This window comes from Manacus candei, unplaced genomic scaffold (assembly GCF_025592945.1).
Source record: "Manacus candei isolate 608988 ecotype Guabito, Panama unplaced genomic scaffold, ASM2559294v1 h1tg000049l, whole genome shotgun sequence".
NCBI classification, from domain to species: domain Eukaryota; kingdom Metazoa; phylum Chordata; class Aves; order Passeriformes; family Pipridae; genus Manacus; species Manacus candei.
The window spans coordinates 29,080,737-29,103,848 of record NW_026138097.1 but is presented as its reverse complement, the minus strand read 5'-3'; the positions used below and the strand labels follow the sequence as shown (position 1 = coordinate 29,103,848).

The 23,112-nt window shown below is 38.3% G+C and overlaps 1 protein-coding gene across 6 annotated transcripts in view; it reads right to left on the bottom strand.

Moving 5' to 3' along the window:
• Window positions 1-23,112, bottom strand: part of CTNND2 (catenin delta 2) — a 627,538-nt gene that overhangs the window by 386,528 nt on the left and 217,898 nt on the right. The gene's annotated exons all lie outside the window — the stretch shown is intronic.

The following is a 23,112-nucleotide window of genomic DNA, read 5'->3' as shown; positions in this document are numbered from 1 at the left end:
CACTAGTTTTATCAAATAAAAAACTGAAATACTTTTAGGGAATTATGTTTGTTGCAAGTTTGCCAAATGTTGCCACACTTTCATTTCAGTCATAGTTATAGTTCGCCATTTTCATAGGTAAACAGAAAAAACTCTCCTGCACCTTTTCTTTGGGTTTGTTGGAGGCTGAAGGAGAAATATTTTGAGAATCCACTTCTTAAATCATTCCTGTATCCACACAAATGCATCCATTATCTCTTTCTCCCTCTTTTTTTTTTTTTTTTTTTTTTTTTTCAAAAATGACCTCTCTGTAATGCAGAGGTATGAGAGAGAGTCCCTTGTATAACTACCCAGCAAGATCTTGACTGACAGAACAGCACTGGGAATTACAAGTCATGACTTATGTCCACCAAGGCCCACTGAAGAACTTGGTATTTGAGAGAAAGGAAGAAGTAGTAGAAGTAGAGTAGTATTCAGAAGTCTTCATTCTATCTGCTACCTAAAACCTCTGACCAAGAAGCCAAGGGTAAATGAAGGCATTAAACTTTTCAAATCTCTGAAGTGAGGCAAAACATAACTGAAACAGAAGAAGGGACTGGTTGGTCATTCTACCTAATTCAGCTCTATCAGTCCTCTTTTCTTCTCTTGCTGTTGACATGGAACAACTTCTATCTTGTACTATGAGTAAGAGGGAAGTTCATGTAGGTTATGTACATCACAAAATAGCCAGTACATACTTCATCATCACGGCTGGGCTTCGCAAACGAAGATCTGGGAAGGGCTCTACCCATGTTTGCTACAAGTGCGCTGGTGGCTAAAAAGGCCAATACGAGACAGGCACGTCCGGTTGCAAAAGGCACAGCAGAAAGACTCCTTAGGTGGTATATTCTGCAAGACATGATTCTTTCTGCGTTGTCTTTTCTCCTCAAGAGTGATCCTGTGTGCTTTCTCAAAGGAAGCAGCAGCGTTATAGATGGTGTGTCTCCAGGCCTCCCGATTTGAGGCCAGAGTAGACCAGTTATGTTGATCAATATGGCCAAGGCTGAGATGTTGTTTCAGGGAGTACTTGTATCTTTTCTTCGGGGCTCCTCTCTTGTGGCAGCTGGTGGCAAGTTCACCATAAAGCAAGATCTTAGGGAGGCAGTGGTCCTTCATCCTGGAGACGTGTCCTGCCCAGCGTAGCTGTGTTCTCAGTAACATGGCCTCAATACTTGTGACTGCTGCTTGCTCTAGAACAGATGTACTGGTCACATAATCTGACCAGTGGATGTTTAGCATTGTATGGAGACAGCGTTGATGGAACCGTTCTAAGAGACACAGGTGGTGGCGGTAGATGACCCATGATTCCGAACCGTATAAGAGAGTAGACAGCACTATGGCTCTGTAAACACTGATCTTGGTACTTTTCTTCAAGTGTTTATTATGCTATACTCTATTATGGAGTTTTCTGAAGGCACTATATGCCTTTGTTAACCTGTTGTCTATCTCTCCGTCAATCTTACCATCTGAGGAGATGAGGCTACCTAGGTAATTAAACTGCTGGACTGATTTGAGCTCTGATTGGCCAATGGTGATATGGGGATGAGGGAAGACTTCCTGAGATGCAGGCTGATGGAGAACTTCTGTCTTCTTTAAGCTGACTTCCAGCCCAAAGAGCTCAGTAGCATCTGCAAAGCAGGATATTAAACGTTGCAGAGCTGCTTCTGTGTGGGTGACCAGGGTGGCGTCATCAGCATAAAGCAGCTCCTGGACAAGATGGTTTAAGGTCTTGGTGTGGGCCTTCAGTCGCTTTAGGCTGAAAAGGCTTCCATCAGTACGGTATCAAATGTAGATACCATCCTGATCATTGAGGTCTACCGTGGTGCTTTGGAGCATCATGCTAAGAAAGATTGTGAATAAAGTTGGTGCAAGGATGCAGCCTTGTTTCACACCATTGGTTATTAGAAAGGGCTCAAAAAGTGCATCCCCATATCTGACTTGGCCGTGCTGATCCTCATGGAGTGAGATGATCATTTTAAGGAACTTGGGGGGACAGCCTAAGCGTTCCAAAATCTGCCATAGACCTTTTCTGCTCACAGTATCGAAAGCCTTGGTGAGGTCAACAAAGGTTACATAGAGACCTTTGTTCTGTTCCCTACACTTCTCTTGCAGTTGCCTGAGAACAAATACCATGTTTGTGGTACTCCTGTTGGCTCTGAAACCAACAGGAAGGAATTCTACCTGAAAGCCAATGTGGGTTCCAGTACATACTTAAATGGCCACTATTTGACAAAGTCTGCTTCATCACGAATTTATTACTCAAACAAAACTATACAGAGTACAAAAATACCATTAAAAGTCTGATGTAAAGACCAAAGCATCACTGCTCACTGAATTTCAACAGTGAATCAGTAATCAATAGTTAATAATATTCTCTACACATTTCTGTAGTATGTAGAAATTTCTTCTTCACTGTTGTTTGCAGATAGGACTATTAAAAAATCACCTAGCAATAATCACCTATTTCATATAGGCTTACTTCACAGAGAGCATTTCTCTCATCTAGAAGAATCAATTGTCTGAAAAGCTGAAGAGACCGTTGATCAGCTTTCCAAGACTTATTATTCAAATCCTGGTCTTGTTTGCATAAAATAATACCCTTAATGCAAAATGAATTGTAACAGAAATATTACTAAATTGTTAAAGAATGAAAAATCAAAGTGGTACAGTACTTGCTATGCCAGCATGGTTCTATCAAAGCATGCAAGCCCTGAGAAATTTTGATAGTATAAAATACCAAAGAAAATCAAACTGAGCATTATGTTTACTTTCAAAATAAAAGTAAAAGCTTCAACAGCTATTCTGCTCCACTGTATTTTAAAGTTACTTGATTCTATCATGACAATGCACATTTTGGTGCTTAGCATGGTTTTTGATCCAGCCAGTTCCCTTCCCACCATCCCAGGTGAGGCAGGTCAGACATTCTTTGCCGTGACCCAGCATGGGCATTTCTTTTACCCACCTAGTAAGAAGATGTAGCTGTCCCTATAATGTTGCTAAGAAAATATAAGAACCAAGGACTGTCTATGTTGTTGCTTGCCTTTTTCTAGACAAAAAAGTGTAGCTTGTTGTATTCTTTTACTCTAGTAGGGGTGCAAACAACATCTCTCCAGTTCCCTTTTGTCCATGCTATCCCAAGCCAACTAAATACAGAAATGGCCCCAAGCCTACTTTACTGAAATACTTCAAAAGTAAATATTATTTTGTTTTTTTTCCCCTTCAACTATCTTGACTGTATATCGTCTCAGATTTATCTATAGTTTGTATTCCTTCAGTTAATTGCTCTGGTCGACAATTTTCCAGATGCTTCTGCATTTCCTCAACTAACACCCTTTTGTCACGATTACTCTGTCTACAGAAATTTTTTTTTGTTCACGAGTTTAGTCTCCAAAACATACTTTTCTACTCTTAACTCTATCATTTATTTATCTTTCTTACTTATTCCTTTCTGTTCCCTTCTGCCTTCTCTCTTTCTTTCATTCTGTAGCATATTTCATGACTCATCCTCCACTAATCTCTTTCAGTCCTACTATACTAACTGCTACTCTAGCAAATGCCCCAAAGCAATTGGTTTAAGGAGTCTCTCTCTATCATTCTGGTCCCTTATCGAGGAAACTCTGCTTTTCTTAAGATGTAGAAATTAATGTTTTCTAGTTTCACTCCCACATTATTTGTCCTGCCCTGCAGAGATGATTGGAAAAGGGTAGTTGTGTCTATGTTACTCCTCAAGAAGAAAGAACGGATGTGCTGGATCACTTAGGAAAGAAATAATCTTGGGTTTCTAATGCATAAAAATGACTAGAACACATGAACAGAAATTTCATTACTAGTTTGATTTCATTGTTACTGTTTCTTCCTTAATCATCTTCTATCAGGTGCCATTAGAATTTAGGAATGCAAGGAAGGAGACAAAAGGTGGGAAGGTGGGATATTTGAAGAGACAAACAATTGTTGCTTCAGAAATTATCCTCTACATTAAATTTAAAAAGGAACTGTGTTAGGTATTCCCTCATATGATGACAAAAGTGCAGGTTCACAGAGTTGCCTTTGGAATGAAAGAAGAAAAGAAGAATTAAACTAAGAGTTGTGAATCTGCTATCCCTCTGTATCAAGAATCTATGGCAGAAAAGAATTAATAAGCTTCCTTCTCTTTGTTTAGGAAGCAGTGAGAGTGACTAATATTTGAATAAATCCATATGTTTAGATTTCAAGAAGCTGTCACAGTGCAAGAAGACAGAAACCAGAAATAGTATTTGCTTACATTTTATAAAAATAATCACTGAACCCGACTCCATCATTTGTCTTATTTGTCATATTTGTTGTGTTTACGTTAATTTTCACCAGTTCATGCCATGTTGTGTTATCTTCATAACCGTCTATTATTTATCTGAATCAAACTAATCGGAACATCAAAATTAAAAACAAATTCCTACTCACTGATTATGCAAATCTGTTGTCAAGACAATTGCAGAATGAAGAACAGCAGAAACTACATTGCAACATCAAAATTAATTTACACAATGACACGTCAAGTGCAGCCTCATGGACTGTGCTACAAAGGGCAATAATGCCAAAGCAAGTGCCCACACAAAGGCACTGCAAACTGCAGTGACCAGCCTGGCAGCCCTTAGCACTTGGCACTATGAGGGGTGTGGGAGCGGGAAACCAACAGAGATATCAGAGATACTGATGAGAGTAATCCAGAGAAACCACCCAAGAGAGCAGCCTGTAAAGGGAGGAACTTCATGACAACTTTATCAAATTGTTTTAACAAAGAGTATTTATCTGCTTGGGTCTGAAAAAATTTAGGTATTTCTCCACTACCGTGGTGAGGTTTTTTTGAAAAAATATTCATTATTCCATAGATGGCAATTGGATGTACTTGCTTTTTCAGCATGAGTTTTGTGTTTTATCTATCCTCTGCAGCCATCAAAGCTTCAAGCAATATAAAACTTGAGTCAGGTCATAACATTTCACAGTGGTCCAGACACTGAACAAGCACAGTGGAAATCTGCAAAGCCTTCAGACAAATTAGGAACTCCTGAGCTCAGGGCATACCAAATCAGAGGGTATTTCATTATTTTTTATGCTTTATATGTGCTTGGTCATCTGCATTGACCTATTTGAATTTTTTGGAAGGCTAAAACAGGTCAAAAGAAATTTGGCTGATATTTGGAGCTTTTCTCACTTTACCCTGTCCTTTATAATCTTAGAGTAATCCTTCAATCCTTTCACACAGATATGTGTGTTGATGCTGAGCAAAAGACACAGCAAAATCAGTAGAGACAGTAAAAAACAGCCAATTTAAAAGAAAATAAAATCTAAATTGAAGTTGAAGAGCTTTGCAAAGTTACTGGATTCCCAAAAATCTTTAGGTTATAATATAAAAAGAGGAAAAGCATCTAGCTTTTGATTGTAAATATGCTACACAAAAACAAATTGGAGCAATGGTGATCATTTAAATCTTCAAATACAGACAAATAACAGCACTGAGGTAGGGTTGGGAATCCCTGGTGTGATAAATAAAGCAAGCCTGATTAAAGTTACACAAACACATAAATCATCTCCCGGATTGAAGTCTTTCCAAGGAGTATCTTAAAACCCACAGAACCTCAAAAAGTACACAGGTTGTAGAAATGTACAGTACTGGCTCTATCCTGTTGTAACCTGTTAAACAAGAAAAAAGTACCTCAATTAATGTCACAAGTAGTATGTTTTTATTGCTTTGGCATCATGCCTAATTCCATATACTGCACATCTATAAACTCCAAGAGAATGCTACTACTTAGAGTGGTATTGATAACAAACTATTCTTAATCTATTGTACCAAACACATGTGAGTAGCTAAAACTGGAGCATGTACTTCCTGAGGAAAACAGGAAAATCTAGGAAAGTTTAACTTGGCAGAAAACTAGGGATAGATAGCATCAGACACAAACCAGACCTGACAGCCCATCTTGTAACTAGAAGGAAAACAGAATGTCGATACTTTCAAACAGTACAAAAACATCACTAGCAGTGCCCCTATCCATCTGACAATAAATGTTGTTCAGAAGCTTCAAAACTGGGCTTTATAATTTACCACTCACTACCTTCCACTTTTTCCATTGTTGGACTGTGTTTTCACTTGCTCTGTTCTTTTTCACTGGATTGTTTATTTCTTCCATTTCACTGAGTAACACAGAGATCACGGAAAAAGTTCCCAAAAAAGGTAATCAGATAAGCAGAGAGGCGGCAAATCAGAAACTCAGTTGTGGGTGTGTATGTTGTTGCAGAATCTTAACGGAGCAATGATTGTACAAGTTTCCAGGTAACATCAACCTGAAGGAAGCAATTCATACACAGGAGGGCAGGAATACCATTCAGAAGAACTTTGACAAGTTGGAAGAATAGGCCAATAATAGTGTCATGAAGTTCATGAAAGGAAAACGAACAGTCTAGCACAGAGGATGGAATCCCATGTAACAGAACAGCATCTCCACAGGATCTCGGGTATGGTGGACACCAAGTTATTACTCAGCAGTGCATTCCTGTGCTGACAATGGCCAACTGCTTATTTCACTGCTACTAGCAGAACAAGGAAGCGACTGAAGTAATTATTCACTTTTATTTGGTAGTCCTGAAGCTGCACCTCGAGCACAGTTTTGGACCACCAGGGCAAGACACAACAAGATTTTGGAGCAAGACCACCAGAAGGCCACAAAGACAATTAGAAGATGCAAGTACACATTGTACAAGAAGAAGCTGAAGGAATTTGATGGTCTAGGGAGAATCTATTTCATAGAATCATTAAGGTTGGAAAAGGCCTCCAAGATTTAAAGTCCAACCTTTTACTGAACACCACAATGTCAACTAGATCATAGCACTAAGTGACATGTCCAGTTGTTTCTTGAACACTTCCAGAAAAGGTGACTCTATTTTAATGCTTAACCACACAGTTCAGTGAGAAAATTCTTCCTGATGCCCAATCTGAACCTCCTGTGGTGCAGTTTGAGACTATGTGCTCTTGTCCTCTCACTAGTTGTTGAAGAGGCTGACCCCCACCTGGCTACAACTTCCTTTCAGGTAGTTGTAGAAAGCAATGAGTTCTCCCTGAGCCTCTTTTTCTCCAGGCTAAAGAACCCCAGCTCCCTTAGCCACTGCTCATATTACTTATTCTCTAGACCCTTCACCAGCTCCACTGCCCTCCTCCAGACTCACTCCAGCACCTCAATGCCTTTCGTGTTGTGATGGCCCCAGAACTGAACACAGGATTCAAGGTGAGGCCTCGCCATTGCTGAGTACAGGAGGACAATCTCCAGGTCCTGTTGGCCACACTGTTCCTGATACAGGCCAGGATGCCATTGGCCTTCTTGGCCACCTGGGCACACTGCTGGCCCATGCCCAGTTGCAGTCAACCAACACCCCCAGGTCCTTTTCCAATGGGCAGCTTTCCAGCCACTCTGCCCCAAGCCTGTAGTGACACATATCCTGTGGTTGTTGCAGACTTTTACTTCTTAATTGGGGGCTATAGTGAACACGTTACCAGGCTCTTGTCAGTCGTATGGGGCAAACAGACAAATGTAACAGTGACAAGTGGCAATGAAGTAAATTCTAATTGGATATAAGAAAAAAACCCACACCCACAACCAAAAACAAACCCACAAACAGTTAATACAGTAATAAAAAAACCCACCAAACCCAAAATCAAACCACAGCAAGAATGGCAAAACACTGGAACAGATTGCCCAGGTAGAATCTCCATTCTTGGAGATTTTAAAAGTCACCTGCTTGGAGTAGAACTTCAGAGGTCTCTTTTAACCTAGTTTTTCCACAATCCTGGAACTGATGAGTTCTGGATATTTTTTCAAGTCCTTATACGAATGCTATTGATTAGAAATCTGTGGCTACCAAACTCTCTAATGATGATGCCTACATAAAGGCATATTTGACTTGATGTAAATGCTACTACTTTATCAGCCTGAACCTGTATTTCTCTAGCTTATTCCTTCACTGATCTGACTGTTTCAGCAATCCCCTGCTTCTCTACAAGAGGTTAGTATGGCATCTATTACACATATGGAATATTTATGGAGTAAAGAATGGCTGGCTGCAGTGTTAAAAATAAACATTCTTTCTTTTTCGTGTAAGATTACTTCAAGGAAGTCCCTCTCATGCCTTTAACAACTTTTGTAGAAATTAGACCCTATTTTATTTTCTATATTTAGGACCCTGATACAAATTACATTCCATTGCATGTTTTAGCTCTCCAGGCACACTGCCCTGTTCCTCTGTGAGTTACAGGCGAGCTTTGCTCTCTGAAGGCTCAGCGTCCAACTGCCTGGACTTCTGTTCCTGGGGAAATTGCATTATTTCTTCTCCATCATAATCACTGAAGTTATTAAAATTATCTCCATTTTTCTCTTACAAATTGCTTGGTCCTTTTTTTTATCTTTTTTTTTTTCTTTTCTCTGTTTTGCATTCAGCTTTAATTTTTTAGCTAACTCCTTTCTCCTCCTTCTCACTAGTTTTTGCACCCCTTGCCAACAATCCTGATAGTTTATCATCCACCATGATTGCTGTGTTATTCCAATTCCTCCCATGCAAACTACTTCAGTCCACAAAGCAATAAACTGTAAGTAAAACCTCGGAGCATTAGGACAGGATTTAGAACTACTATGAGCTTTCCAGTGTCATACTTTTGCTTCTCTACACTCTGCAGCAGCAATTTAAGGAGGATGCAAGATAAACTGACTTTCTAACTTACTAGCTTTGACTTTCTTTAGGTCTTATTGTTATTATTTATAAAGCTCAATGTGGGAACAAAACAAGACTTCAGAGATGGTGGATCTTCTCCAAGGAGAGCAAAAGAAATAGAACTGAAGTAACAGACAGTAACACTCTTCAGTGTTACACTGGCCCAAGCTCATGATTCTCGTTTACTTCTCAGTTGTCCAAGCACAAAGATTTACTATGTCTAAGCAGAAAAGGGTAATTCCATTCACAGTAGCAGTTTTTGGAGCCTGACTTAGCATGTTCAGCATATCTAATATATCAGACATAACCACGGACTGATGTTTTTTACCTTGATTTTCTAATACATATCCGTAGAGTAATTTTGCTCTGAAAAGAGCAACACAATCCTGATGCAGATGGAAAATGCTTAATTATACTACATTTGTATGGTTTAAAGACATGCAAAAAGCTAAGAAATTTAAACAACAGGGTCTCAAAATGAGAAATTTCTAAAAATGTTCTGCACATTGTAGCGCTAAGAAAGCCTTTTTTGGTTCTGACAACATCCTCAGCTTCTGGTCTCCCTTTCTTATTTGATTGGATCTGTGCTCTGTCAGGTAATATGCCAAGATGCCAGCAATAGCTACAGAGGTGTCAGTACACACACCACCATATGGGGATACCAGTAACACACCACTTCTTGTGCAGTCTATCTACATGTTTAGAGATCCGAAGTCTTCTCCAGTATTTGATTCACAGAGTTCTTCAGTTCCCTATTTATACGCCGCTGAACTACTTGTCCCTTCCAGAGTTGTGAAGATACATGTCATCCTCGGCATTGCATACAGATGGTGAGCCAGTATTATAAGTCATTAGCTTTACACTTGTCCAGAATAGTCTAAAAGAAGAGAGATATCTGGTCCCTTCCCCTTCTCCTGTTTGCATTGGAGAAGTTATTCTGGTGAACTATTTTCCCTTTTGCTTTTCCTTGCCTTATAAGAGAGACTGATTTCTCAACCTATACATAGACTGTCAGTGCAGCATATCCAAGAACAGACTCCATAATTTGAAATTTTGCTTAAATTTCTGAATTAACTAGGATACTAGATCTGAATATTGCCATGAGTAGCTATTAAAAACCTAGTCATTAGCAAGTTAGTAAGGAATCCAGAAGTTATCAAACAAAGCAAGATGGGCTTTTTTTTTTTAAGGACAACCTAGCACATGCAAATTAATACCTATAGGATTTTGCTTCTTTTTTCTTACAACTAACAAACATAGAAGGGTGATTTTCTGCACACTTGAGACACACAGTTTGCTACACTAAATGAATGTGGATGGACTTTCAAATAAATTGAGGATTACAACAAAACTGTAAGGAAATTCAGCTTCAATATAGGGATATTCCTAAACAAAAATTCTAGTATTCTAGCAGACAGTACATTGATTAGTCAAATAATCCACTTATTTCCACTACTGTTAAGTACTAAAGAAGAAAATCCAGACTTACAAACAGCATAGGCTAAAAAAATTTGAACTCAAGTACTGCAAACCATTGAGATTTGCACATTTTCTCTCACAGATGATTCTGTGGCAGTAGCAGTTAACTTTAATAGCTTCTGAATATTTCCTCTTTTATTACATCTTTTATTACGAAGAAGAGAACTAGTAAAATAATTAGGCAATTCATTCCTTTTCTGGCTACCCTACAAAAATATTTCAGGAAATTCCCAGCAGATTCATATTGTTCCTTTTGAAAGAGAAAAGCAATTAGTAATGAAAATGTTAGTTTTAAGAAGTATCATTATGATCTTATTCTCCTAATTTCTGGTATGAATAGCTCATCTTTTGAACACAGTGAAAAGCTTTTCATAATGAAATTACAGTCTAAAAATTACCTGTTTGAAAACAAATAGGTAAGGAACATGTAGTTCAGGATAACATTTGTAGTATGGGCAAAGACAGCTGGGAAAGAGCTTAGAACCAAGTTAAATAAACAATCATAAAAATGAATTAAAATACCTTTTATGGGTTGACATATGGGTTGATGCAGTATGGGGTTACCAGAGATATATTTTGAAAGATAGGTACAAAATGTGATAGTTCTGGGAGTCTTCAATTAACCCAATAGTCTATACACCCAAAAAAAAAAAAAAAGTGACAGAAAGACATAGCATGTAAGTTGAATTTTGGATACTAGATACACAGCTGCTTAGGATGCTCACAAGAAAAGATGAAGTTCTTGACTTGGTCAAGACAGTTTAACATCTTGCAGCTGAGAAGCCACTCAGAGAGAGATCATTCTGTCCTTAAATCCAACATCCCCACAGAAGGCAGAACATCTACCAGTTATGAGACACTTAGAAAGACAAAATATATAGGGGAAAAAAAATCAAAAAGTTTCTTTAAAGCTAAGAGTAAAGTCCTCATAGACAGTAGGGAAACCAACTGTTGGAAGCAGATGATGAAAGCACAGAGTCAAGGCAGTGTGCTAAGAAAAGGTTAAGAGTTAACAAAGAACAGTAATAAAAAATATTTTTTCTGAAAGTTGAAATTGTCTTCAAATGAAGAAAATAAAGGAACATAAATTCTGACAGGTTAAACATAATAAGACAAGACAGCATAATATGATTCTAATGGACAAATAGCCAAAAGTATCAAAGCAAACAAGAAATATTTCTCCAAATGCATCAGGAGCAAGAATCTATCTGAAGAGTTTGTAAAGCCACTGAGTGATCAGGATAGAAAGGGATTCATTGAAGAGAAACCAGATTAATCCTTCATGAAAATTTTTACTATTTCATGGGAAATTCCCATGCCAAGAACTCACTGAGGGAGTCTTAGCAGAGGATCTGCCTGAAATTGGAGTGAATAGGTCATGAAACAAACTGACAAAACAAACAGTAGTAAATTGAAGATCAGATGGTATTTGTTCAATAGTTCTGACAAACTAAGAAATGCACAGCTTAAAACTGATGTAGTACCTGAAAACTATAAGACATTGAATAAAATGCCAGTTCCAGGGAGATCTAAAAGACTACAAAGCAGCAAGTCAGACAGTCTTATCAGGCAAATTACTGGAGCCTAAAAGACGGAACAGAATTAGTGGACTCTGACATAATATGTGCTAGTTATCCAGAAGGTTTCTGGTTAGATAAGTACTTTCCTAAATAGGAGGTCAAATTTAGAAATAAATGGTAAATTCTCCCACTTCAAGGTGTCCACCAGTGAGGTTCTAATTCTGTGTTCCACTCGGTTTAATATGTACAAAAGTTACTTGAAACACGGAGCGAACAGGGTAATCAATTTTGGCAACAATAAAAAATTATGCAATTTTGCAGTGCAAATTTGGCAATATGACAATAAGACCAAAGTGCAGTAAGAGAGAACTTTAGAAGGATGCCTGAAAAAGCAGGACACAAAGTGGGAGATTAAATTCCCTGTACATAAACAGGTGATCCTCACAGAGCAAAACCAATACCAACTTCATATACCCTTAAACAGCCTGGAAACTCTTTCATGAGTTGGATATTTTCTCCCAGAAACTTAAGGTTGACAGGTCTGTAGCTTCCTTGTTCTGCCTTTCTGCCCTTCTGTAGATGGCTGAAATATTTGGGGTTTTGCAGATATATGGGATTTCCCCTTACTTCCTTCAAAGATGTTAAGGAGGAGTTTTGTTATGATGTCAGACAACTCAGCATCCTCAGTTGCATCCTAGCAGGTCACATAGGAGCTGTACCTGTCCAGTTGGTACAGATGGTCCCTCACTTGACCCTTCTGTACCATCAATGGTTTGCCATTTGCTTTGCTGTTGCTTCTTGACACAGAGTTTTGGGGCCTGACATTACTTGTGAAGATGGGCTGAGCACCTCAGCCTTTCCTGTGCCATTCTTGACGAACTTGCTGGCATCAAGATCAACATCTTTCTTGTACTTCCACTTACTGCTAACACGCTTGCAGAAACTTTTATGTTTTTCTTGTTATCTCTTGCTACTTTAAGTTCCAGCTGAGCTTTTGCCTTTCTAATTGCATCTCTGCACACTGAAGCAGTACTTCTATATTCCTCTTTGTGACTTTGTCCCCTTTTGCACTGCTCTAGTGTTCCTTTTCTCATTTGAGCTCTCTTAGTAGCTTGGTGCTTTTCCAACTGATTTCTTTTTATGTCTGCTCCTTTTCCTGCTTAGGGGGATAGACTGCCCTTGTGCTTCAAGAAGCAGCTGTACTGGGAAATCTACCAAAATTCCTCAGTTTCTTTGCCCTGTAAGACAGGTTCCCACTGGATCCTTCATAGCAATTCCCTGAATGAGTTGAAATCTACTGTTCTGAAGTCCAGGTCTTTATATGATCACTTGACCCCTCAAGCCCTTGGCCTCAATGCTCCTACAGTCTCTGCAGATGCTGTTGATATTCATGTCTTCAAACAGTGTTTATTATAGAATCATAGAATCATAGAATCATAGAATAGATTGGGTTGGAAAAGACCTCCAAGATCATCAAGTGCAACCCCTGAACCATCTCCAAGCATTCAGTCCAGAAGAACACTGTCACTAGTTGGCCCATCCAAGACCACATGAGGAAGCTGTCCCCAGCGCACCCTGTAAATGTCTCAAATTGCTTATTCACCACTATGTTGCTTTCCTAGTAAGTATCAGTATCAGTAAGTACCTCTCCCTTTTGAGAACCAGAGCCTGAGGTCTCTTGGAGGTGTAGGCTTCATCCATCTCTTCCTCCTGATCCTGGTCTGATAGCAGACACCATGACATCTCTCTCAGTGGCTCTGATTTTGACCCAGAAGCACTCTACGGACTTGAAAACAGGTAAAAGAAGATGGTTCTTTATGTGACAGGTATGCTTTTGATGGTTACTAAATTCCTCATAACTTCGCTGGGTCATGGAAATCTGGAAAAAGGTGGCTTTTGAGTATTAGAAGACTACCATATATTCTGGCCATGTTCTTACTCTTTAGTCATTATATACTTATGATCACCAGTGCAGACAATTTGTCTGATGAACAATGGTCATTTTTACTAGCTAAACATACATTTATTACCACAAAAAAGATACTAGAAAACATAGTGCATCAGGTTTTTCTACGTAAAAACATATTTTCATCCATAAAATATTCAGATTGGGAAACCAGGTAATTCTTTCAATAAAACACAAAATCGTTTTGCTATTGAGTTCTCAAACAAACAAAAAGACTTTAGATTTGTACTACTCATTGTAAAAAAAACAACAATTAATGGAACAGAAGAATTATATATACTGGACTGGATTTGTGGTTATGGCTCTGTGAGATCAAACACACAAGCAATGCTTACTGCACCCCAGAATTACTGTGCCTCACTGAGACAACTGTGCTGTTTCCACTGTTACAGAATAGATTTCAGTTCCAAGACTAGTCAGGTGCCACCAAAATACTGCTCAGGAAACTGTCAATAGACTAAAATGGACCAATGTATCTCTACAGGGATGTTCCTTACAGGAGCAATATCAAAATTATTGCTATGATCTAATTACAAAATAAGAGAGCTATAGGAATCGTTACTTTGATTCAATCAGGGGAAAGAAAAAAGAGAGAGGAGAGAGTAAAAATAATGAATGAGTCAATTTGTTGCATTACTTCAATCAGGATATTTCATTGACAGTACTAAGAAAGTCATCTGAAATTCAAGTTTTTACTACAGCAAAACACAGCAATCAAAATTGTACCTATCTCTGTGGGATGAACACAGGAACCTTCTAGCAGTGTTGTTAACCCAAATGGTTTTGTCCAAGACCTGTCTCATACAATCCACATTACTAAAGTCCACTAATCCCAAATGCAGAACAAGCAGGTAGGAGTTGCAGCTTCCTTTTCAGAAAAAAAGGTGGTTCATGATGTCACAGTATAGAAAAGAAAAGGTAAAGTATATAAAAACAAGCTACACATGCTGAATTTTAAACCTAGCGTTTAAAGTGAATTTAATGGCAGAGAGAGGATTAAAATTAATTTCCAGTCATGGTTTCTGAGTTGTGGTTTAGAGGCATAGTTATACGTCCCCCTGCCCCCCATCTTAAATCTGACATCTCTTCCCGCAGTGGGAACTTGGACTGGGTAAAATGAGGGCTCTCTCCTCCCCACACCTGGCAGCAGCTGAATGCTACACACATTTGCTCTTCTGTGACTCCAGGCACCGTTTCCATGGCAGCACAAGGAAAACCATTCCAAACTGGTCAGGGAAGAATGCAATGAGAATCAGCCCTCCAGCAAAGCTCCCTCTCACCTCCCTGGACAAGACACTGACCATACAGCCTGGGAGCAACTGAGGGTACAGGTAGCACCATGCAGTGTGGAAACCTCCCTTTGTGTCTGACAGGAGTAGCTGTGGTTCAAGCCCATGTGATACAGCGGATCAAGTGCCCAGTTGTGCTGGTAAGTGCAAGAAGATCTGTGATGGCTGACAAATGCTTGGCTCTCCTCCCCTCCAAGAGTACATTGCCTGTGACTGTATAGCAGATTCTGGCTCTTCCCTGGTAAGGGGAAGTAGAGGTGTGTACTTGCCATGAACTGAAGCAGCACAAGGGGACCTTGTTACTACTTCAAAAATCAGAAAGACCAAACCCGAGGTACCAAAGTTTTAACTGTATTTTTCAGCATATCAGAACTCTGTATGTGTTGGGATTATTTTGTCAAAGCCATATGATTTGCATAGCCAAATATGTCAAAGACAGAAATGTCACAAGATGTGACACTTCTGAATGATCTTCACTAGCCTGACATAATATGGAATTGCAATCTATGACTGCACAATGTAACCAAGATGCAAAATTGCTCTGTCTGCTTCCAATTCCCAAACTGCTCACAAACCAGGACGCAATGCATCAGCACTAGATATAGGCCCTAACCACACATGGCAGGCATCTTTACACAGAAGGGTGGAGGTTGGCAGGGGCCTCTGGAGGTCACCTTGTCCAACTTATGCAGGGACACCCTGAGCCGGTTGTCCAGGGCCATAATACCCAGGCAGCTTTTGAATATCTGTGCCACTGTTTGGTCACTCTCACATTAACAGTGCACTTCCTGATGTTCATAAAGCACTTCCTGTGTTTCAGTTTGTGTCCATTGCTGTGGTCGTGTCCCTGGGCACCACTGAAAAGAATCTGACTCCCTCTTTACACCCTCCGTTCAGGTGTTTGCACATATTGATGAGTTCCACCCAGAGCCCTCTTTTCTCCAGGCTGAACAGTCTCAGCCTCTCCTCATAGGACAGATGCTCCTGTCCCTTCATCATCTTAGTGGCCCTTTGCTGTATACCCTCCAATAAGTCCATACCTCTCTTGATTTAAGAAGTCCAGAACTGGACCCAGTGCTCTAGATGTGAGTAGAGGTGCTGAGGAGAGGTGAATGATCACCTACTTCGACCTGCTGGCAACACTCCTCCTAAGGCAGCCAATGACTCTGCTTTCCTTCTTTGCCATGAGGGCACATTTCTGGCTCATGTTCAACCTGGTGTCCACTAGGACTTCATAGGGCCTTTTTGGCAAAGCTGCTTGCCAGCTGGGTGGCTCCCAGCATGTACTGGTGCATGGAGTTAAGGGGCATACTCCTGTCTGAAACTATCATTATCAAGGTTACTGAGGCAAACACGTCACCCCAGAAGCAGAATAATTTGACCAGACAGTTCTCATGCACACAGTACTAGGTAACTTTCTGTGCCATTAAAATTACTCTCCCCCCCAGAACGCCTCTGCAGTAAAAGAGAGATTTTCCAGTTTTCTCATTCTGTCTATTGTGAGAGGTGTGCCTTCTTCCTTGTGAGCCTGAGGGCTAGGAATGGATAGGATGTTCAATTATTTCAAAAGTGATATGGGGGAATATTATTTTATTTTTTTAATTGATCATAGATCGTCCATCTTGTCTTATCTTGCAAAGTTCATCCCTTTCTGTTCGCAGATTTTCAATAATAGCCTATCCCATGCAAAACACTAACGTTCTCTACTCTACCTGAGAAGTTACACTGGATATAGTCCTGCAAAGCTTCTTTGCTGAATAAGCCTGGCTCCTTTGATTCAGATCCTTTCGAGGAGAGTCTAAGCAGACTGGAATACACAAGTACCAGAAACATTTGTAATGCTAAACTGTAAGAATAGAAGAAAAGCTACTTAATTTTCTGAGCCTGTTCTGTTGTCTATTCCTTGTGCATTTTACATTATCCAATCATGTGACAGTCAAAATATGACATCAAACTGATTATTTAGTAAGTGCTGGAAATTTATAGAGCAATTTCCTCTTTGGTTTAAAAAGAAAGAGTACATATTTAGTGTACAAAAGTCAGGATTTTAAGCCAAATTTCACCTCTACTGAAGCTTTCTTATTATTGTGTTACTTTCCCATCCCTAAAGCTTGATTTCAATTTGGTAAAGACTGATTTTTCTTATTACAGGCTGGCAAAGTGTATATCCTTTCCAAAGGCAAAGTCAGTGGAATTAGAATGAAAGAAATAATTTAATGGGATGTACTCACTGTAGTCACTCTATTTCATTTCCTCAAACAAGAGACTTCATTGACCAAGACAGACATTTCTCTGGCTCATGTCCATTGCAGAGCAAAGTCAGAAAGAGAGAGACAGAGGGAAAGAAATACAGCATTGCTTCCCTTGAATAAATTCATGAAAAGTGGGCAGAGACCTTGCGACAATGTTTGGGATGTCTCTGACAGCATCATCAGAATATAAAGTGTCTCCAACCACTTTTCGCATCTTTTTTTTGGAAGAGCAAACCCCTCCAACAGTGTAATACCACTTAGAGAGAAGGATTTTGAAAATTTAACCCTTATAAATCAGTTCCCTTCCCTTTAAGCAGCTTCGTGAACACACAGCAAACAGTTCCTACCTTTTGTTTTTCCACCTTGTGTTTGACACAAGAGAGGCTCAGGAAGCCCTTTTAGTTTCAGTACTTGCATAAGGTACAGTCTCTACAGCCAACCCTAATTGTTTTATGAAGTTTGACAACTTGATTATTGTCAAGACTGGACAGAGGGGACCATAACCTCCTGGAGATATGTTGAAGTTGATACTTTTTTTTTTTTTTTTTGTAGAATTTTACTGTCCTAAATTTACAGAGCATATCTCTCAATCCAGTGACAGAGGTTTTGTACATGTTAGCAAAATTTATGAACACCACTGCTTTGGGTATGTTTGGTACCATGCTTACCTATCACTTTTCCAGGAAGACAGGATGACAGGCATCCCCATAGACACTGAGTACACATGGATCTGGGTACAGGACTTCATGTAAATAACTTGTAACCATGTTTTCCCTACAAAAATATTCTATACTTAGAATCTCACTAAAATGGAGACTACAAAATTACTTACAGTGAAACAAGCTTAAGCTTGAGAAGCAGTCATGTGAAAAATAACTCTAAAATTAATGGTTAGCTCAAGAACTATGTGACCTAAATTATAATTTCAAATATTTCTAAATGAAAAAGCTTTGGATAATTCAGACACTATGGCATTGTAACAACTGAAAATGCAAACTTTCTAATGATGACTGTATGCAAATGATCTAATTACAAACATCAACACAAAATGACTTGTTGAAAAACAGGGGGAAACATTTTGAGTAGCTTAGGAAGAAGAAAAAATTATGCTTTGAAAATATTACTATGTATATGGAATAATGAGGCCTCATAATAAATGCTGGATCTTATTTACTAAATTTTTATTGTTTGATTCAGATTTTAATTTCATGCTGCATTAAATGAATAGCAGATAAACCCCCTTTTCTTTAAATGATCACATCAGCTTCAAAATTATAGTTTGATACATTTTTGAATTAATCTTACAAAGCACTGAATTTAAATTTGCAAGCTGTGATGATCCAGAATTTTAAGGAGTTCTAGCAGTGGGAATGCAAAGAGACTGGAGCAGATAATAGACATAGAATGCTCTACTCATGACAACAGGCTGTCCTGATTACAGGATAGCTGGATACACCACCATTTTTACTTATACATAAATGGATTCAAAGAACAATGACTCATAATTTAACAATCTGACTAAATATTTTTAATAATTATTGATATATTTTAATATTCCATATATCAAGTTTAGTCGGTGTTCTATATCAGCAATTTCAGGATTAAATAAACTTCTGGCATAATAGAAAACAAAAATCAAAAAGTAAGAATTATTCAGTTAGATAAACCTAGAGGGTCTTTTTTTTTTTTTCTAAGGGTCAAATTTGAGAAGTGTGTAATTTATCTTCTTTCTGTCTGTGAAGGTCTGAAGTATCCAGACTCACCGCAAAAATACCCGGCTGTACGTCAAAGCCATAAAGCCATTCATCCCACTGCAGCCAAACCTAACACTTCAATACTTTCAGAAAGAAAGATTAAAAAAAGAAAAGAAAAAGAAAAGAAAAAAACCCTGCAGCTAAGACTGCAAAAAGACTGCAACAGGTGAACTGTTTTGCAAGATTAGCAGCTGCAGTAAAATCCTTCTCTGTAAGAGAGAAAGCCACAACGTGACAGTAGATAAACTCCATTACAGTGAATTTAAGTACCTGTAACCATGTAGACAGAATAAGCCAACCATCTGCCCATGTGTTTTTCTATACTTTGTTGATGTTACTATCATCTGGACACATTATCCACATTCCCCCTGAAACCATGTATTGCAATTTCCATCAACTGGTATTACACCTGCTGAAGAGGGCAGAACTGATCGACTACAGTTTCTACTGCTGTTGAGCTCAGCCAACAAGCTGTTCATGAATCCTGCTCATGTTTTGGTAAATTGAGCCACAGTGATTTTTTTTTTAAACTGATTTTCTTTCAAAATCACTTTTCAAACTAATTAAAGAAAATTTAATTTTTTTCACAGTTATACTGTGCTTTATTGGTGTGTGTTTCAAGACTTCAAGTAAGATCAGCATGAGGTCAATGAACATTATTTCCATTATATATATATTAAAAAAAAAATATTACGTCATGACAAAAAGGTGTCCTGAAGCAATAAGGACAGTACTACCAAACAGTAATGACTGGGCTCCCATCTGGAGATCAATCCCTTTACAATGTTTGTATTTAATTTTCTCCAAATTCCCTTCCAAGATATATTGATTTTTAGATGGAAGAATGTATTTTTTTTTTAATAAACCTACTCTGTCATTCAGAAAAGTCAATCAGAAAATGCAAAGTCCCAATACTGGCTGTCTCAAATCTACATCTGATTTCTCTCCACAGATAATCAAATGGCTAATTTTTCTTTTAAAGCATTCCACGAACATTAAAAATGAAAGTTTAAAGGAAGGAAAGAGAGGAAGCTGTACAAGTAGATTGTGTAAGAGCTTGGAGAATGTACCGAATAGGAATTTCACTGTTTTTATGAATAGCTGTTTTTCAAGAGCCAGTATTAACTAAAGCTTAGGTTCTGTCTCTTTCCTGTCTTAAAAATGTAAAGATAGGGCCAGGAGGCCCTGGTACGATAACAAGTTTAACCATAAAGCCTTTTAAAGTTCGTCCAAATAGATGCTCAGAGTCTATCTGGAGGCTACAGTTAACCAGGCAGTTTCTTTGTCTGCTCTATCCTGCAGCCATGCCACAGCCATCCCTATTGTATGACTTAGAGGGAATTTAATTCCAGAGAACAGTGTCTGAACACCTTGCCTTTACATTTATCCAAGATCATTTCCATTTTAAGGCATTATAATACAGATGCTAAAGAACTAAAAATAAGAATAGGAAACAGTTAAGATTATTGCTGTCAGACTTTCTGAGTTGAAGCCATGCAGTAGCCCTGTGACTTCTGAACACGCAGAAGGAAACAGGGTACAGACATACTGACAGTGAAATAATGTCATAGATTTTCAATATGCAAAACAATGACTGATAGCAGGCCACTAACCAATAGTAGGATTCAATAATATCTGAAATTTTAAAATAACCAACTAAATCACATTTTGTTTGGAAAAAACTTGTAAACCTCACTTTAATCTTCATGGTTATACAGACAAAATAAAGCCTTACTCAGGTGGATGCAGGTGCTATTTGTGAATGCATTCCCGTTTAGGAGCTAATGAGTCCTCTTACATCTAACAGTGCATATACCCAAACTGCTTGAGAACAAATGCAAAAATTCATACAGCATGCTCTTCAGCATGCCCTCTGGTACCCTTAATACACTTTTACTGACTTATATATGGTATGCTGGAGGCAGCCAGTCAGCACTCCAAGTATCTAGCCTGTGAGGGAATCTCACCTGGCTCCCAGAAACACTGGCTGCTTAGCAGACTAACCAAATTTGCCAAGTTGCTTCTGGATTTTATTTTCTAGAAAACCACAGAAGTGCAAACTCAAGTCAGGGATGTCAGGATCTTTTAGGTCACATGCTGCAAACTTACTAACCTGGTACCTGAACATCTGGGTAGTAACAGAAATGGCCTCAAGTTGCACTGTAAACTGCTGTCTTCCTCCACTTGTGAGCACTTGCAAGTGATGGGTGGTGGCTTTGTAACTTACTTGGCTGCATATGGGAGCAAGGGCTTAAAGTCCAAAGTATGTAGAATTTTGATACTACTTAAAACAGTAAGCATCTTATCCTACAAAACACCACCACTTCTGTCTTCATGAGTGAACAGGCAGGAACATGAATAACAAAGGAGCCACAAAGTTATTCCCCTTGTTTTTCCTCAAACATCACCAAGCATGTTCACAAGGCTGAGATGCCCTGTGTCCTTCGAGATGGAAAGGATATAAATATAAATTCATATACTTAGTAGACTATTGGTGTTTCCATATCAGTTCAAGTAACATTTTCTGCAAACAAACACAATTTGCAAAAGCACAATTGACATGTGCTCTGAAGCAATGCTATTGTGTCTGTGTGCAAGTCATCACTGACACATGAATAAACTGACAAAATTTTAGAAAAAAATCCTGTTATGATAAATTAAAGAGTCTAAAGATACATGTTTCAGGAAGGTGTTATCACAAGAGCTTATCCATGAAAGGAATGTTTTCAGGTAATCCTGCAAAGACTGTACTGCCACAGGAAAAAGATGAACTTTCCCCACTCCATTCCAGTGGAACCCATGACTGAGATGCATACAAGCATATTGCAAAGGTACTTTGGGTCTCGTTCAACATGTGATGGATCTACAGCTACCAAGCTGCCAAGTTCTGGATGACTACATCAATTGAATTAATGAAAATGTGTCTGATTTAGAGCAAGCTCTCAGTGTACCAAAATTTAAAATATAAGTCAGACAGCTCCTATGATATTAGAAACAACTTATTTATGATGTGCTGTACAAGTTCATTATGATAATACTAATTAAAAAACATACTTTAAACTACTATTAAACACAGTGAAAATAACACAGATTGTCAGAGTAAAAGGTACTGTTATTTTCACAGTTTCTTAGGCATTATGTTGTGTGAAACGGCACTCTTCAAAGAGAGGCAATCTGTGTAATGAGCACTGGAAGAGTATATAGATGCATATTCTAGATAAAGTTCCTATTTAAATACAGACCTAATTTTGACATGGTTAATTTTAATATTATTTATGTAATTCTGCACTCTATGTATATATCCATTATTTAAGCAGAAGCTTATTTAAGAGGGGCAATGGCACTTGAAAAACCCACTTATAGGTACCCTTAAAAAATAGTTAACTTTTCTCGTGGTAAATATTTATTAGAAACAAAGTACATAGGGTACCTAGAGTAACTGCAAAATTACAGTTCAAAAGCTAACAAAGTAGTAGTTATTTCGTCTATGAAACAAAATTCAAGAAAGTTGTAAAAAAACCCAACAAAACAAAACAAAAAACTCCCCACAAAACAAAACCAAACCATGCATTGCCAGCATATCAGGATAGCAGTAATGGGAGACTGGAGATACATCCTGACCTCCTCTAAAAATGGATGCGAGACATATATAAAGCCTAACTCCTATGGTAAAAATTAATAAGAAATCTATATACTCCATTATGTTATTGCTGAAGGAAAATTTCCCACCTCTGTAACTACAATTTCAATACAGTTAATATTCTGATACTGAATACAGAGTCTCTATTACAGAAGCTCTATTATTTCTGATGAAAATTACAAATCATTGCTGGATCAGAGCGTGTAGGCTTAAAGGGAAGTGAAGCATAAAAAAAATTATAAGGAAAGAAATATGATTAATGCAGGAGTTACTCAATACTCTTATGTAGTATTAATCTTGTATGAGAACAATTATATTAAAATAAAACTGCTATAAATTCTTTTCTATATGTTTGTTCAATTAACAGATTAGGGAATGCAAGTTATTAATCAGATCCTAGTACAAGAATATCACTCACTGGGAATGACTTTTTAGGCATTTGTGCTTGGTAAAAATTA